At 36.1% G+C, this 16,231-nt stretch overlaps 1 long non-coding RNA gene across 1 annotated transcript in view; it reads right to left on the reverse strand.

Annotated features, from left to right (window-relative positions):
- Positions 1-1,082: 1,082 nt before the first annotated feature.
- The window catches only part of LOC132013042 (uncharacterized), a 40,279-nt gene continuing 25,130 nt past the window's right edge, over positions 1,083-16,231 (reverse strand). The window contains exons 2-3 of the long non-coding RNA XR_009402857.1: positions 5,726-5,861; positions 1,083-1,229 (exon numbers count right to left, since the gene is read on the reverse strand). This is a non-coding gene — a long non-coding RNA (uncharacterized LOC132013042). The remainder of the gene's footprint in view (positions 1,230-5,725; positions 5,862-16,231) is intronic.

Consider the following 16,231-nt stretch of genomic DNA (forward strand, 5'->3'; position numbering starts at 1 on the left):
CTATTTGTTCCCTGAAGATCTCCTACCATCTTTTTTCTTTATCCTTACCCAGCTCCTACCTGTTCCGGACTAGAAAAGTGTCAGAATCTGAAGGCCTGATTTGGCAGCTATGAGCGTCTAGGAAAATTCTGCATTAAACCTTCCTATTGCACTGTCTTCTTTACAAAGCCTCATCCAGTCCGTTTTCGGTTTCTCATGCTTGCCTGGTGTTTTACGCAGGAACCAAAGAGGCGGAGTAGTTTAGAGATTCTTAGTGGTCTGTGTTTTCTGAAGGAAAAACCCTGTTGGATAGCAAATGTCATTCTGAATTCTTTAGATGTCAGGGCAGAGCTCACAAAAAGTCATTGTTTATGTCTGAAACAAATCTTTATTATGTGATTGAAAATGTTCTCAGTTACTCTAACTTACTTTTATTAAAAAGTTTAATGTGTTTTTATTTCTTCCAGGCAGTAGATAAAAAGGTGTCATACAAATATTGATTTAAAATCCTAGCAAGTTTGCCCTCTTTTCTAAATCTTTTTTTTGCTCTTTGAAGACAAATATATGCTTTCATGGACTTTTGTGTGTGTGTATGTGTGTGTGTGTGTGTGTGTGCATGTGCGTGTGTGTGTGTGTGTGTTAAGACTACTCTATGTCAAGAAGCAAATCACTATTCCCTTTATTTTTTAGGGAAAAAAATTATTTACAGTCCTATGTTAACAAATGAAATGAAGCAATGCCATATCTTATCTAATTTATTGAAATTAGTGTTAACAACTGCACATTATACAAAAGTGTGCATGAATTCAACTATAACCCCTGAAAGAAAACCTGCCAAGCAGCAATCATTACACATGAAATTCTACAGCTTGAAAATTTAACTAGAAACAAGATTAAATTGAGAATATACTTGGTTTAATAGTATCCAAACCAATTTACAGGTAAGAAAACATATGTTTGTAGAATAAACATAAAAATCTACTAAAATTCACAAAATTGCTATAATTATTAAATTATGAAATTCAAATTTTTCAAATCTCAAAGAACTAGCACTTTCATGTTAATGATAACAATTTAAAGTGCTGGGGCACCTGGGTGGCTGAGTGGGTTAAAGCCTCTGCCTTCAGCTCAGGTCATGATCTGTCAGGGTCCTGGGATGGAGCCTCCCATGGCATCGGGCTCTCTGCTCAGTGGGGAGCCTGCTTCTGCCTCTCTGTCTTCCTGCCTCTCCGCCTATTTGTGATCTCTCTCTGTCAAATAAATAAATAAAATATTAAAAAAAAAAATTAAAGTGCTAACAATGACATTTTGTGATAATCCATTAATGATCATGTTCTAGATCAACCACTGAAGTAAAAACTCCACTATTTTATTTACGACTTTACAGACAGTCTGCTTCCTTGCCAAATATATTGTCCATAAAGTGCTACCAATATTCTGCAACGTGTTTTGTCTAGAAATTTCAAGCATAGCTCTTGCCCTTCAACAGTTCTTGTTTTCATTCCTTACAGAGGATTATTCCCAAACTCCCTGTCTCTTAGAGCCTCCTGACTAACCTGATCCCCATGCCATCTCCAGGAACCTCGTTTCACTTCTGAGTTTATAGAACACAAAAAAATCATCCCTCCACGTTTCGTTCTTACTGAGTATAGGCTTCCATAATCTCCAGGCATGCTTCTCTCTTTCAGTTTACTACAGCATATTGTCCTTATAATAAAAAATAAAGCAAGTGAAAACTTACAAAGTAATTATAGTATTCCAAGTACTCTTCTATGCAGCTTACAAGTAATAACTCACTGAATCCTAACGCAGCCTCCTCTTTGGTGCTTTTCTTTCCTCTATTCCTCACAAGAGTAGACAGAGGCTTAGAGATAGTAACCCAGCTAAAGCATAGCTCTAGAACCCTGGCTCTCACCCACCAGGGTGCCTTCCCTGACCTCTGTCTGTATGAGATACCCTCAAATTCAATGGCTCTTTATACAAAAGAGCAACTCCAGTATCAAGCATAGTTCCTGCATCATAATAGGAACTAGTTTCTTGCTAAATTAAATGAAAGGAAGGAAAGGGGAAGAAAAGGAGGGAGGGAGAATTAGAGAAACACATTATCTTTTTTTTTTTTAATGACTCACTTGTTATGTTAAACTGTCAGCATCTTCTGAGCCCTCACCTCACCCAAAGACAGAAGAAAACAGACAACAAAACACAACAAATCTTTAACACAACCAAAGCAAACAAACAGATGAACTAACTCCTAATTATGTATAACTCCTGTCTTCCAGGACATTGAACACCAGACAAACTGAAATTTAAAGGACTATTCATTCAGTAAACCACTAATATAATGAATGTTTATTAAATACATATTTAGCTACGCAATTCTCAGAGGGGTTTGCTGTGTTCTATTTCTTTCCTTTCTTTCTTTCTTTCTTTCTCTGGAGGGAAAAATCATCTTCTAACATAATTTACTTATTAATTATATTAATAGGTAATTATCTGTCTCAGCCTTCTGGAATGTAGTAAGGTCCACTATTTTGCTTTATACCCTGAAGTATCCTGAGTACGTACAACCATGTATGACACAGCTTACAGATTCAACAGATACTTATTAAATGAAAGGATTGGATTTGAAAAAAAAAAGCATAAGGCTGAAGAGAATATAGTGCATTTAGTAATGAAAAGTAATTGTCAGGATTGGGGTTAAACTGGACACATAAAGGAAAATGTACATTCAAGAGTCATTGAGAAAATGGAATGATATTGCCAATAGCCATATAGGTAATACAAGAAAAGAGAAAGAAAGTTTGATGAGAAAAACTGGTACTTAAATTTTGCAAAGGTTTAATTTACGTTGCATGTAGAACATCCACCTGGATCTCAGTAGGCAACCAAAAATTCCTAGCTACCTAAGAATTAACTTGTATGCAAAGCCATAAGGATCAAAGTATTCAATACCTCATGATGAAAGCTAGTATTTGTGATTGAGTTCATAGTTGATATCTTGCTTTTTAGCCTTCTGTTGCAAAAATATAAATAGGTTGGAATACAGGATTGAAATCAAAAATAAAATAGGATATATTCTTTAGAACTTAGTGTTTATATATATGTGTGCGTGTTCATCTGGCTAACAGTAAGATATTTGGAGTAATGATTTAAAGCGCCCTTTATTTTACCAATAAGAAAATTGAAATGAGCTAGCTAATGACAAATATTTGTCCTATACGTTAGGATTAAGTTCACTAACTGAGAAATGGAAAGACTAGTATTGCAAGAGAGAAGAGATTGATGAAATAAGTCCTATAATGAAGAGAATTATGGAATCTAGGAGCATGAGTGAAAAATTAAATTTTGGCGAGGAGGAGGGAAAACAGAGATGAGACCAAATATATAGAAGTCCTTTAAGGAACAGAAAAAAATCGATAGAGCACAATTTTATGATATTAATATTCTAGAACAAATATGAGACAAATGTATTAGCTAGGATTCTCCAGAGAATCATTCCCATATTTCCATTTGTGTACCTATATCTATATAAAATATTTATATTTCTTTTTATATAAAAATATAAATATATTTCTAATATAGGGTATACAGATATTTCTAGGTAGAATATACAGAAATATATTTTACCCTATATCAAGAAATTTATTTTAAGAAATTGGCTCACATGATTTAAAGGGCTGGGAAGTTTGAAAGCCACAGGGTAGGCCAGAAGGCCAGAAACCCAGACAGGGATTGATGCAGCAATACTGAGACAGAATTTCTTTTTCTTCCTCAGGAAATCTCAGTTTCTGCTTTTAAGACCAACTTATCATGAGGCCCATCCACATTATCAAGGGTAATGTGCTTTACTCAAAGTCAACTGCTCATGGAAGTTAACCACAGTCTAGCAATATCTAGATTTGGTTTTAATTAAATGACTAGGTACCGTAGTCTTGCCAAGTAGACAAATAAAATGAACCATCACAGAATGATTATATGCAAAGTTCAGGTTGAATAAGAAGGCAAAGAACATAGCTGGTCCAAAGTAGCTCCCAGTATACATCTTACCATTTATTCAAGAAGGTAGAGGAGGGAAGAATGTAAGAGTGGGAAAAAGGACAAGACACAAATTGAGAAGACAATGGCCTAGTTAGAGTACAAAGCAGGACATAGGTATCCACCAAGAAGATCACTGGGCCAGGAACCAGAACACCTAGTTCCTGACCTTGCATTTAACAGTTGCTTTAATTCGGTCATACATGACATCATTTCTCTGAACCTGAATGGAAATATTAATACCTCCTTCACCTGTACTAAAAGATAACTTTTCAAATCAAATGAGATAATGCATGTGAAAGACTTTAAAATATATACATCTTTATATTTACACATCTATTATTTCTATTATTGCCACTATAAAAACTTTATGAGCTGAAGTCTAAGTTACTACCATAGACATGTAGCTGAGTGAACACACGGATCAAGAGATATAGCAAATTTAACATTGAACAAAGATTGTCACCAAGTACCACTGTCCACTTTATGTTGCCTATTTTGTCCCCTCAGTCTTAGCTACTGTAGCTGCACACTTAGAGACCACTGTTGCTATAATAAAGCATCAATATCCTGTTTAAAGTCAAACTGTGATGTGAGTGAATATGTATTGCTTTTACTAGGTTATGGTGATCAATACGGAATTAAAGTCTACAAGTTCAAGTGAGACTTAGAGTTATCCTCTGAGTGAACATTTAGCAACAAAGACTGCAGAGTGTTTAATCAAAAGGTGATTCATAGTTTTAATCCTATGTTATTATTCCTTCTTCTAGCTTTAGGAATGTTTCCGTAATCAAAATGTCTACATGGAAGACAAATACTTTGAAAGTCTTGAGTTATTGGATGTTCACAAATTATATAAGCAAACTGCATTTAAGCATAATTAATAGCATATATTGTATTGTGATTAATGAGTTGTAAAAACAGCAGAAGAAAAATCTTTTCTTTTTTTTCCCCAATAAAAAGAGAAATATCTATGTGTATATACGTTTTACTTAAACAAATTTGTGGATCAGGAAAAAGCATTACCATTACTATAAAAATGGGAACACAATTTTCAACTCCTAATGAAGGGCAGTAGAGATAAGGATTAAGATCTATATAAACTTGACATAACAAAACAATAATCCAAGATAAATTTTATGAAAATATGCATGCTAGCAAGTAATTGTGCTTTGACCAGCAAAGAAATTATTTCTTAATAAAGAGTTCCTTAAATAACTATATGGCTATTACATTTGAATATTTACTTACAGATGATTCTTTGTTTGGTATAAAAGCTGGAAGATATCCCAGGTGAGATGCTAAAGAGTTAAAAGACTATGCCAACTAAAGTTTTGTAGCAAAATAATGAAATAACATTCCTGAAATTGAAATGTAAACCAATGAGACAAATATTGTTTAGAATAATTGGAATTACTCATAAAATTTCAGAAATCTCTTAATCAGGTGAAGTACCTATATTGATCCAACAGAATTTTCCTTAATTTGGGTACTTCCAAAAAGCAGCCTCCTGAGAAGGGTTTGAGGGAAGATCCTTTATTTTGGTAAATTTCTCTCAAAGAACAACTAAGGGTGGGGACTGGAGAAAGCAAAACAGAAGTGGGGGGAGAAAAGAAGCATTGAACTGATACCATGGTGGATATTGGGGCTCAGTGTTTTGGGAAACCCTGAGAGAAATCATGTAGAATGAGTTCACCATGGGATTGCTTACCTGAGACCAGTGTAGAGGAGGGTATTTCTTTATGGTTCCCACTCCCTATTAGGCAAAGGTCCTGCAAGGATATGACTTGCCTACCATTCTAGATGTTCACAAGCCCAGCCAAAAACTCTGAGGTTGTAAAGAAGTCCTAGGACAGAAAACAAGATACAGGATTCAGCTGACACTAGATATAACCAGGTGCACCTGGCTGGATATCACAGCAATGGCAAGCAGGTACGCTGCTAGAGGATGGGAGATAGGGTACAATTTCTGGAAGATGTTTCCCTTCTTCAAATATTATTGACACAGTGTAAAATCAACTTGGATGGCAATAGGACTTAGAGAAGGCCACTTCCCCTCCCCCCACCCCCCCGGGAGATGTACCTCAATGTTTTCAGCAGAGTTAGGTAAAAAGATTCACAGAACTTTAGATGAAAAGATCTTAGAAGTCTTCCTGTCATGGCATCAGCTCTTCTATATTACGAAAAAGAAGCTCCTAGATGTTTTAATACCACATGACTCAGAACAGGACAAGATGGAAGTCTTTTTTTTTCCCCCTAAATTAGAGCTTTCATGTTCAATATGCATTCATTTGTTCACCAAAAATATTGAATGCATTCTTCCACACACTGCATACCTATTTCTGTTTGTCTCTCTCAAGTTATAATGGTGTCATTAGAAATTTTTTAGCATCTATTAGTATTATTGACAGAGCCAGTAAAGAAATATGAATTCACTTTTGCCTCAAGATACTACAGAGGTATTTATTACCTTGTATTTTTATTTTCCCCCATTTGGAGCAGTCTCTTACCTCTGTTTTCATATCATGCTTTTTTTTTTTTTCTTTTCTTCCCACCTTCCTGATCATTGGTTTGATTTTTTAGCCTTTACCTCTTCCTTATAATTTCAATATCCCAGTTTCCTGGGCAGGTTGTGGCCCCTCTTCTCTGCCCTCCATCCTCCCCTTAGACAACCTATCCAATCTCTATAGGCTTCCATGCCAACTGCGCACAACAGCTGCACACATGTTTATCTGCAGTCTAGCTCTCTCCTCTGAGCTCCAGATCATGTCTCCCACTGCTCTCTGGGTATTTTCACCTGGATATTTCAAAGGCCATAGGCAAAACCAAGCATATGGTTTCTTTTCAATCCTGGCCCTCTTTCTCAGCACCAATCTCTTTCTCCATTGAAGAGCATCACAGAATACCAATTGTACAATCAGTGACTCAGCAGCTTCTTATAAGATGTCCTCTCCCAGGGGCGCCTGGGTGGTTCAGTCAGGTAAGCATCTGACTCTTGATTTTGGCTCAGGTCATGACCCCAGGGTTCTGAGGTTGAGCCCCATGAAGAGCCTCCTTGAGATTTTCTCTTTCCCTCTGCTCATCTCCCCTGATTACTCACATGCACTCTGTCCCTGTCTTAAAAAAAAAGTCCTCTCCCAAACTCCTTTGTATCCAAATAAAACTCCCTTGAATAATATATATTAATATTTATATTAATAATAGAGATATTGTTTATAAGTAATAAATATAAATGTTGTTATTTATAATTAATAATATTAGTTTATTATCCCGTCATAAATAAATATGCATTAACTCATTTCTTCTCTCTTCTTTTTCGCTCTGTCATTCCAACACAAACTCTCATCCCCTCTTTCTTAGACTCCTGTAGCAATCTCCTACAGTCAGTGTGGTTTCCCATACCACAGCCAGAATATTCTTTCCAAAATGCAAATGCAAAATGCTATATTTATTCCCTGGTCCTTCTGATTAAAAATGTCAGTGACTGCCCATTGCACTTAGTGTGAAGCTTAAGATCCATAGCCTGGCCCCTGCCTGCTTCTCACGACTTACATTTCCTTATCTCCAGGCCTTGGTTGTTGCTCCTTCTTCCTGTCTCTTATCCTCTTTCAGACAAGAACTCCTACTGTTCGTTTCAAATCTCAGTTCAGTTCTGACTTCCTCTGAGGGGTAATCCCTGACCCTCACTAGGCAATATTCTCAGTAGTCCTCTTTAAAGTCCTTATGCCAACACTGTTTCATATATTCATATAGATCCCTGTAAGCCTTTGAATGATGCTGTGAGGCTTCTAAACACGGGCTCTAAAGGCAGGAAGTCTCTTTTACTTGCATATATGCATGCATGTGCACATACAATACACACCACACACACACACACACACACACACACACACACACACGCACAGAGGCTCTCTCCTTTCCTTCGGGCCTTCAAATCCCAGAAGAGTGTTAGGTACAGAATAGGTCCTTAAATACTTAGGTGAATTAATGAACAGTGTCCAGGCTGAATTCAAACCTGAATTTGATATCATTTTGTTCTCCTCAACATTAAATGAGCCTAAGTGAACTAGATTTTCTTCCCAGTAAATGTAGACAGTGCATATGAGTCAAAGACATATATACATTCAGTTCAGCCCAAAAAGAAAATGAATATTTCCTGACATAAATCAAATATAGGTCTTTCTGATCACATTCTTAATCAAATTTTTTAAAGTTAAATTAAAATAATTCTATCATAAATGCAGGCATTTCTTAGCACCATATATCATGGCTAAGAATATAGTCAACTTTATTTAATGGGATTTGGTTATGTTCTAGCCAAAACAAATGTTCTCTACTTCACCACATAGAAGACATACTGCATGGATCTTAGTGATCCTGTCATAATTATCAATATGAATATCTGAATTTTATATCTTTGGGAAAAGGTCAAATGTATCTTATAGCTTCTGGTTTCAATCTTCTCCCCATCTCTTATTAGCAAGAAAACGTCAGTGACACATGTTCAGAGGGTCGACTGACTTATTTAAATTCCACTTACATGTTCACTAGAATAATCACAGATTCCTAGAGCCATGGGTACTGAAGACTAAAGTTCTGGTTGTTGTACTTACAGAACTTGGGTAGCAATGTGAGGAGAGGGAGGTGAAGACGACAGAAGGGAAAATTTTAAAAAGAAAAAGGTGGAAATGAGCAAATTAGTAGAGACTTCAACACATTAGCAGCATGTGATTTGCCCAATCTTGATAACATTTGACAAGGCTCCACTCCAAAGATTAAGGAAGCTTTCCTGTGGAAGAGAAAGAATATGAGCACACCCAATTTATTGAGAATTTTATTTTTTATTACAGGACCAGCCTACAAAGTGATACTTAAGTTTCAGCTCATGGTAAGGGTTGCAGTTGTGTTCCTGAAATGATAATACTCTTACAGGCACGAAAACAAAATAAAGAAATACAGGAAGGAGAGGAACATGCCTTATTTAAAGAAAAAAAAAAAAAAAATCCACCTACACCTCAAAAGCCACGGCTTTCTTCTTGGCTTTTCTCTTGAGAGATTTGAAAGGCAGGACAAATGCCCGTAACAATAGGGAACAGTTAGGAAACTACAATATAAATATGTATTTTGTGGTCTTTGCTAAAACCTGCATTTTGAGTTTTACTTCATGGTGACTGCTTTAGAAATGTCACTGCCACAACAGACTCAAACTTTTAAAATTTGATCTATTGCCCAAGACTGATGTGGCATTCATCTGTTTTCATTTCTTTTAATAAACTGATTGCTTCTACGATTTAAAGAATTCCAAATATGAGTGAATAATTAGTATACTTTTCCCTTTTGAATGACCAATGTGAGAAAGATATGCAGGAATTTAAAACAAAGTGCTATTTTCCCAACACTGAGAAGCAGCCTCTGGAATTATCCTTAATATATAAACATCAATGGAAACATCTAGGAAAGCTATTACTTTGTGTCTACTTAAACTGAAGTAAAGCTATTAGGCAATTATTTTAGAAATATCAAATCATGTTGACTGACTTCTGCTATAAATTAAATGTTTTTGCTGAGTGCTCAACATTCCACCTGATTTTTTTCTAGACATGAGCTTTGAACTGTTTCAAGGAACTATCAAAAAGAAACTATCAAAAAGGAAATTACTAACATGGCTTAGTAATTAATACATGTTGACTAGCTACAGTTTTATCTAATTGTGTTCCATAAATGTTTAATGTTTTATCAAAGTTGCATTTTACATTATTTGATAAAGTTATGCCTGGTTGACTAAATTGACATTTACTTTGAGAAAAATATCCAAATTATATCCACAATAAAGGAGAGTAAGCAACCATCATTTATGCTGTTTATGGGAAATGCACCTTTCCTCTTTTGCTGCTATCTATATCACTTTGATTCTAATCATATAGATTGGACACAAATCAGCAGTCACACTTATACGCACACACATGCACACTCACACACATGTGCAGTCTCTCTCGCAAGCTACCAGTCTGTCTCTATGGAATAACTGACCAGAATGGAAATATTTGTCTCTGTTAATCAGACTGTCTGGATCTCACTTATTTTTGTATTAAGAATGTATTAAGTGCGCAAAACCAGGGAGGAAAGAAAGGTCTTGGTTGCAACCAGTAGTTTTCAGAGTTAGTAATGGGTAAAATAAATCACCTACATTTCTTCTTGAGGAAATGGCAGGGCATGCCACAAAATAGTAACAATATTTTAGGCATTTCATTTATTGCTTTATTTCTCCATTTATTTAACAATATTTATTGAGTATATTTCAGACAATGTACAAGGTGCTAGGGATAGATCAATAAGCAAAAAGATATCTGTGCCTTCATCAAGCTTATATTTCAGCAGGAGAGACAGCATTAAATGAAACTGCACAGAGAGTTGGGGGGGATATCTTGAAATGTTAACTCATATTTTTGATATATTTTCATGGGGCCCTAGGGTTTGTCTAACTTAATCAATTAAAACTTTCTAGGGTTTTACTTCTGGAAAGGTATCCAACACTTAAAGAAAAAAAATCATGAAACCAAACACTATTTTCTTACATTGTTCTTCAGGAGGAAGCAGGTAAATAAACCCTAAATAATAGAAAATGCATTAATTAATGAGTTAGAACCAAGCTATCATACTTCAGGTTGAAAGACAAAATTCCCTAGAATCAAAGAGAGTATACTTTGAAAGCAAAGATATGAATGAGTCCCTAACAATGATCTCCAGCTCCCTGTTTCCTTCTCTACATGGTCAGTTTCCAGTGAGAAGAGAAATCCTAGAGTGGGCTGGGAATTGAGTGTGAGGAGACCACTTCCCCCTCCAGTGGAATCTGAGATGTCCTCAGACCACAGGCTGAGAGATGAGGCAAAGCAGGTGGATCCAGGTCAGCTCGGGAGAGTTTTTTTGCATCTCATGACAATAGAATAAATCTCATATGTTAAAGCTATAGCAAAATGCCTCTCAGAGATTCCCATGACCCCAGTGGGCCACGGGACCAGCAGGATTTCTCTCAGGGGTCTGAGAAAAGGCTGGAAAGTTAGAAAGAGAAAGTCACCAATTTTAAATGGGCTTAGCAGGCAAGACTCAAGAAACCTGTATGAACCTATGGGATAAAGGTGAGACACAGGATATCTCAAAGGTTTTTCTACTTGACATGACCCTGATCCTCAGGGCTCTTCTCTGAAGCCTTTGATCTGTGTAAGCTTCTTGGGTTTTTGTCCCACATTCCCTCCCTTACACATCCTTCTCCCCACCCACGTAGAGTCGGCCAAAGTGACCGGCACATGAGTCTTCACCCCTCCCCTTGGGTACCCTTCTATCCTAATCTCTTAATGTTTATTTTCCAACTCTCTTCATGTCCCCAGCCCAACACAGTTTTATCTAATTACCAAGAGAACATCTTGGCTCTTTATTTATTAGGTAGTTTCTCAAATATTTTCCTCATGCCCTGAGTTGTCTATGCTTCTCACAAGGAGTTGTCTTTTGAAACTCCAAGGCTAAAACTTTACTAATTTTTCCTTTGCATTTTGATGTGCTATCTCTTCCCTAACTTTTCTGGAAAGGGCCAAGGGGTATAAGGAAAAGGGAAAGCATCAGTTAATAGTTCAAAACTTTTAACCTACCACATTATTATATATACATTATACATGTATATTATATATATATAATATATATATATATTATATATATATTATATTCATGGCTCATGAATATATATGTGTATATATACACATATATAATGAGCCATGAATATAATTACAGAATTCACAGGGAGTATAAACTAGGGCAGAACAAACTCAGTATTTGAAATAATATGAGGAAAGAAAGAAGGAACAAAAAAGAAAGAAAATAAGGAAGGAAGTGTGTATCTGTATTCAAATATGTGTGTGGAAGAGGTCTGTGTTCTTTGGTATGACATTGAGTAAGCATAATTGCTAGTATACACCGTGAAGTTATCTGAGATAGATCTCAGATACCCTATTGTAACCTCAGAGTGATTTTATTTATTTTTATGCACAAGAGTTTTTCATATCACTATATAAAGAGAACATTTTAACTGCAATTAGAACAATTGCTGAGTGCCAGAACCGACACTGTCACTTCTACAATCTTCTAAAAAGAAGATTGTAAGAAAAATACCCCTCTGTCTCAATTCTAATGTTCTTCCTTTGGTTCTTCTTCCTTTGGTTCTTTCTCCAAAGCTCACTTAGTGTCTTGGTCACAGAGTGTAGATGAAGATATAGTATACACAGAGTCAATAATTTTTCACTCATTTTCATTTTACCAAGTTCACTAGTTGTTAAGGTAGCAAGAGAAATGCAAGAACCAGCAAGAAAACACCAGAGAGTCCTGCTAATTGTCCCTTGATAAACATACGTCATTGAAAACTTGTGTGAATAGATGACATTTTTAACAGGCAAAATCTTGACTATTCTTAGCTGACAAATTCTTTGGAAGCTTCTTAAAGGAATAAGCTGGCAATGCTCTCACATTTCAACTTTAAAATGAAAGGAATCTCTGAACTTTCCTTCTTTAGCAACAAACTCCCTTAACCCTTTCCCTCCCTTCCATAAACAAAAGAAAAAAACCACAAGAAGCAAGCAGTATAAGTTAATATTGTTAGGGCACATGTGAGCATGTGTGTGTGTGTATATACACAGATACACACCTCTTAGCCTATATAACTCAGAATCTGCATTTACCCTTCATATCTTAGTCAAATTGAATACTTTTATTTTCCTCTTTCATTTAGATTGCATTTTCTCATGACAAAAAAGGATAGTTGTGGCTTAGAAAATGGGAAACTGGATCAACCGTGAACTAGAGCAAAGCTGAAGACAGCTAAATATTTCAAGAGTATTTTCGGTATTTTCATGAACTTTCCTGACAGTTGGTCACTCTAACCTCCCTTTATCCTGTGGTGTAACATTACATACCCAAAGTCCATGATGCAACACAAGTTCAAGGGTAGTAGTAGTTTTGTGAATTTTGTTTGTTTGTTTATTTTTAATTAAATGATTTCTCCAAGCAAGTCTAATGTTTTCGTGGTGTGTTGTATCTCTGGAGTTGTGAGTTCATTAAAGATATTTGGAGTACTGGTTCTGTGAAGCTTAGATGCATGTGGCCATTGGATCACATATCCACTTCCCTGCCCTGTAAAAAGAAAACATCTTGGAATATAAGTATTAGTTGGCTTTGTGGTGTTGGGTTAGTGTGCCAGTCTGAGGTTAGAGCACAGATGAGATCCCAAGCCCTGGGCTTTGTATTATATAGTATTGTATTTTTGATGTTGTACTTAAGGGTCAATTACTGTTTCCATTATAAACCCTGTTTTTCAAAGGTTTATAACTCACCAATTTTCATTTTGGTATGCAAGCAGCATGAGTATACAGTTTTTAAAAATAGTTTAAATTAGGCAGTGCCATTTTTAGATATAAAGCAGTAAAACTCACTCTTCATTTGTTTCAGTTTGTTTTGGAAGTGTCTAATCTAAAGGTTTATTCTATCTTAAAATGCAACAATGTTTTGTTTTGTTTTGTTTTGTTTTTCCTGTATTTTCATAACAGCTATTCATAGGGAAGATGGTAAAAAGAAGGTAGGAGAGATATCCAATGGAACTTCAAGGTGGAAAACAATTTAAAATATTTTTTTCTTATGAAGATTTATAGTTAGATGTCATTTTAGTCAAAGTTCTTAAAAATCAATCAACTAATCAGTCAATACTCCCTAAGCATGGGCACTATTTCATGGTAATATTGTGGCAGGTACTTTGAGTATTAAAGAGCTCCTTGCCCAATATGCTTGAAATTCTGGTTAGAGAAAAATACAAAGACAACAATATTAAGCGTAACAGCAACATACATTGAAACATTAAAGTGATAATCATGTGGCTGAGACTTTCAGAGGCAGAAGAAAAGCCACTTACAGAGTTGTGCAACTCCCTGGCGCCCTGCAAAAAGAGCGAGATTCCAATGCATGGGCAATTGCCCAGATGTGGAAATTTACCCATCTAGGGTCATGCAAGATTTAGAACTCTTTCCCTGGTCATCAGAATTTGAAAATCTCTGCTTAAGGGCAAAACTGTTTCCTCTGTCATTCTCAATGTTTCCAAATGATAAAAGCAAATTTCCCCCTGTATTAATCTAAGTTCTCAAATGGTCATCTATGCTAGCTATTTTCACTCTGTCACTCAGCTCTCACACCTGCGTCTATTCCAGTCTGATTTCTAGCACCACTGCACTGCTCACACTGCTCTTGCCAAAGTCACAATGACCTGCTTGCTGCTGCTGTCAATGAAGATGCCTTTGCTTTTCTCTTTTATCCAAATTTATCTCTACTTATAAGATTACCAGTGTTTTCTTACCCTGTCTTATAATAATCCCTGTCATTTTTCATTCTACCTAGTACCCAACCCCACCCCCCATTCTTATTGGCATCTCTATTTGCCTTTTGGAGAATATTCCATCTGTGTGGAGTCTGAAAGAGAGGGCATTGTTGCTTCCCATTATGGAAGCTGGAGGCGTACAACTTTTTTTTTTTTTTTTTTCCCAGCTTAGGGAGAAGGGCTATCAGCAAGGCTCAGCCAATCAGACACTTTCTTCTGGGATTTTAAAGCTTGGTCAAGTCAGGGTGTAGGGATGATTAAAAGTCTTATTCATTTAATGGCCATGACAGAAGATCTCCTCCGACACCACCACTAATTTAAGTTTATTCTAGTTTATGCTATCCAGGTTTCCAGATTTATTTGTTAATGCCCATTTTCCAAATGTGGTTCCCCATGTTTTCTTCATTTCTGTTCTCTCTCTGGATATATTTTGATAAATTTAAATTTTCCTTAAGATAGATAGTCAGTCTTCTACTACTTATAAAAAGAATGTAGCTTGCTCTAATTTCCATTCTTTGGCTGCTCTCTTTTATAGCTTCTGGAGATTCATTTCCCTCTGTCTATTCTTCATATGTTGCAAGTCTTCCAGATATTTGTTAATGTCCCTTATCATTTCATCTTAAACTCTCTATCTGGAGTATTTCAACTACTTCCTAGACTTCAACTGTCACCCACATGCTAATGACTTCAAAATCCATTCAGCCATTCCAAATCTCTCCTCTGATTCTCATACTTCTTTATTCATTCCACTTGTACTTCTGTTTATTCTATAAATATTGAGTGAACTTCGACTATGCAGCAAATATGATAGGCCATAGGATAACAATAAGAAACAAAGTATGAGTTTTTCCATTTCATGATCATTAGTCTAGTGGATTCCATAATCCTGTAAACTCCATAATCCCACAAAACTTTAATCTACTGGATGTCAATAGTCTGGTGGATCTCATAGATGCCATGTAATATTCAATATCTCCACCTGGATGTCTCAAAAAGAGTGAATTCTTTATGTTTCCCTGACATCTGCACTTGTATAGTCCTCCTACTGGGCTCCCTGTTTGAATGAAAATATTCAGTTGCTTACACCAAGAACCTGAGACTCAAACTAAATGTTCCTCTTCATTCCATCCCCATCGCTGCAAGAATTATAAAATCCTGGTGGGGGAACTTTCTCAATATCTCTAGAATTTTCTCACCGTTATCATTTCTGCTGATGTCCTATCTATATAGGCGTCCCTCTCCCTTCTCTCCAGAATCAACACAACACTGCTGTCACTGTTTTTGTCCAAATTGCTATCAGAATGATCTTGAGAAAATTCAAGCTTATTTGTATATCTTGATCAAAACCTTTCAAAGACTCCATAATAATCTCAAAATTATTTATGTAAATGAACCAGCAAATTAACTGTGGTCTCTTTTAAATCTCCTATTTAGAATATGTTCCCAGTTGCACCAGAATGCCAACCAGGCCAGTTCCACTCATCCCTTAGGTCACTTCATTTTCCCTAGGAAGCCTTACTCTTCCTACAAGACTGGGTTATGTCTCTATTTATGAGTTTTTAAAACATCTTGACTCTCCACATCCTAACATTCATAACTCTGTAGCATTAATTGCCATTGTGTATGAGTAGATTTCATTACACTATAAGACATTTGAAAACGGGGGGCGCCTGGGTGGCTTAGCGGGTTAAAGCTTCTGCCTTCGATGGCTGCATAGTATTCCATTGTGTATATATACCACATCTTCTTGATCCATTCATCTGTTGATGGACATCTAGGTTCTTTCCATAGTTTGGCTATTGTGGACATTGT

Source organism: Mustela nigripes, chromosome 3, assembly GCF_022355385.1.
Source record: "Mustela nigripes isolate SB6536 chromosome 3, MUSNIG.SB6536, whole genome shotgun sequence".
NCBI classification, from domain to species: Eukaryota; Metazoa; Chordata; class Mammalia; order Carnivora; family Mustelidae; genus Mustela; species Mustela nigripes.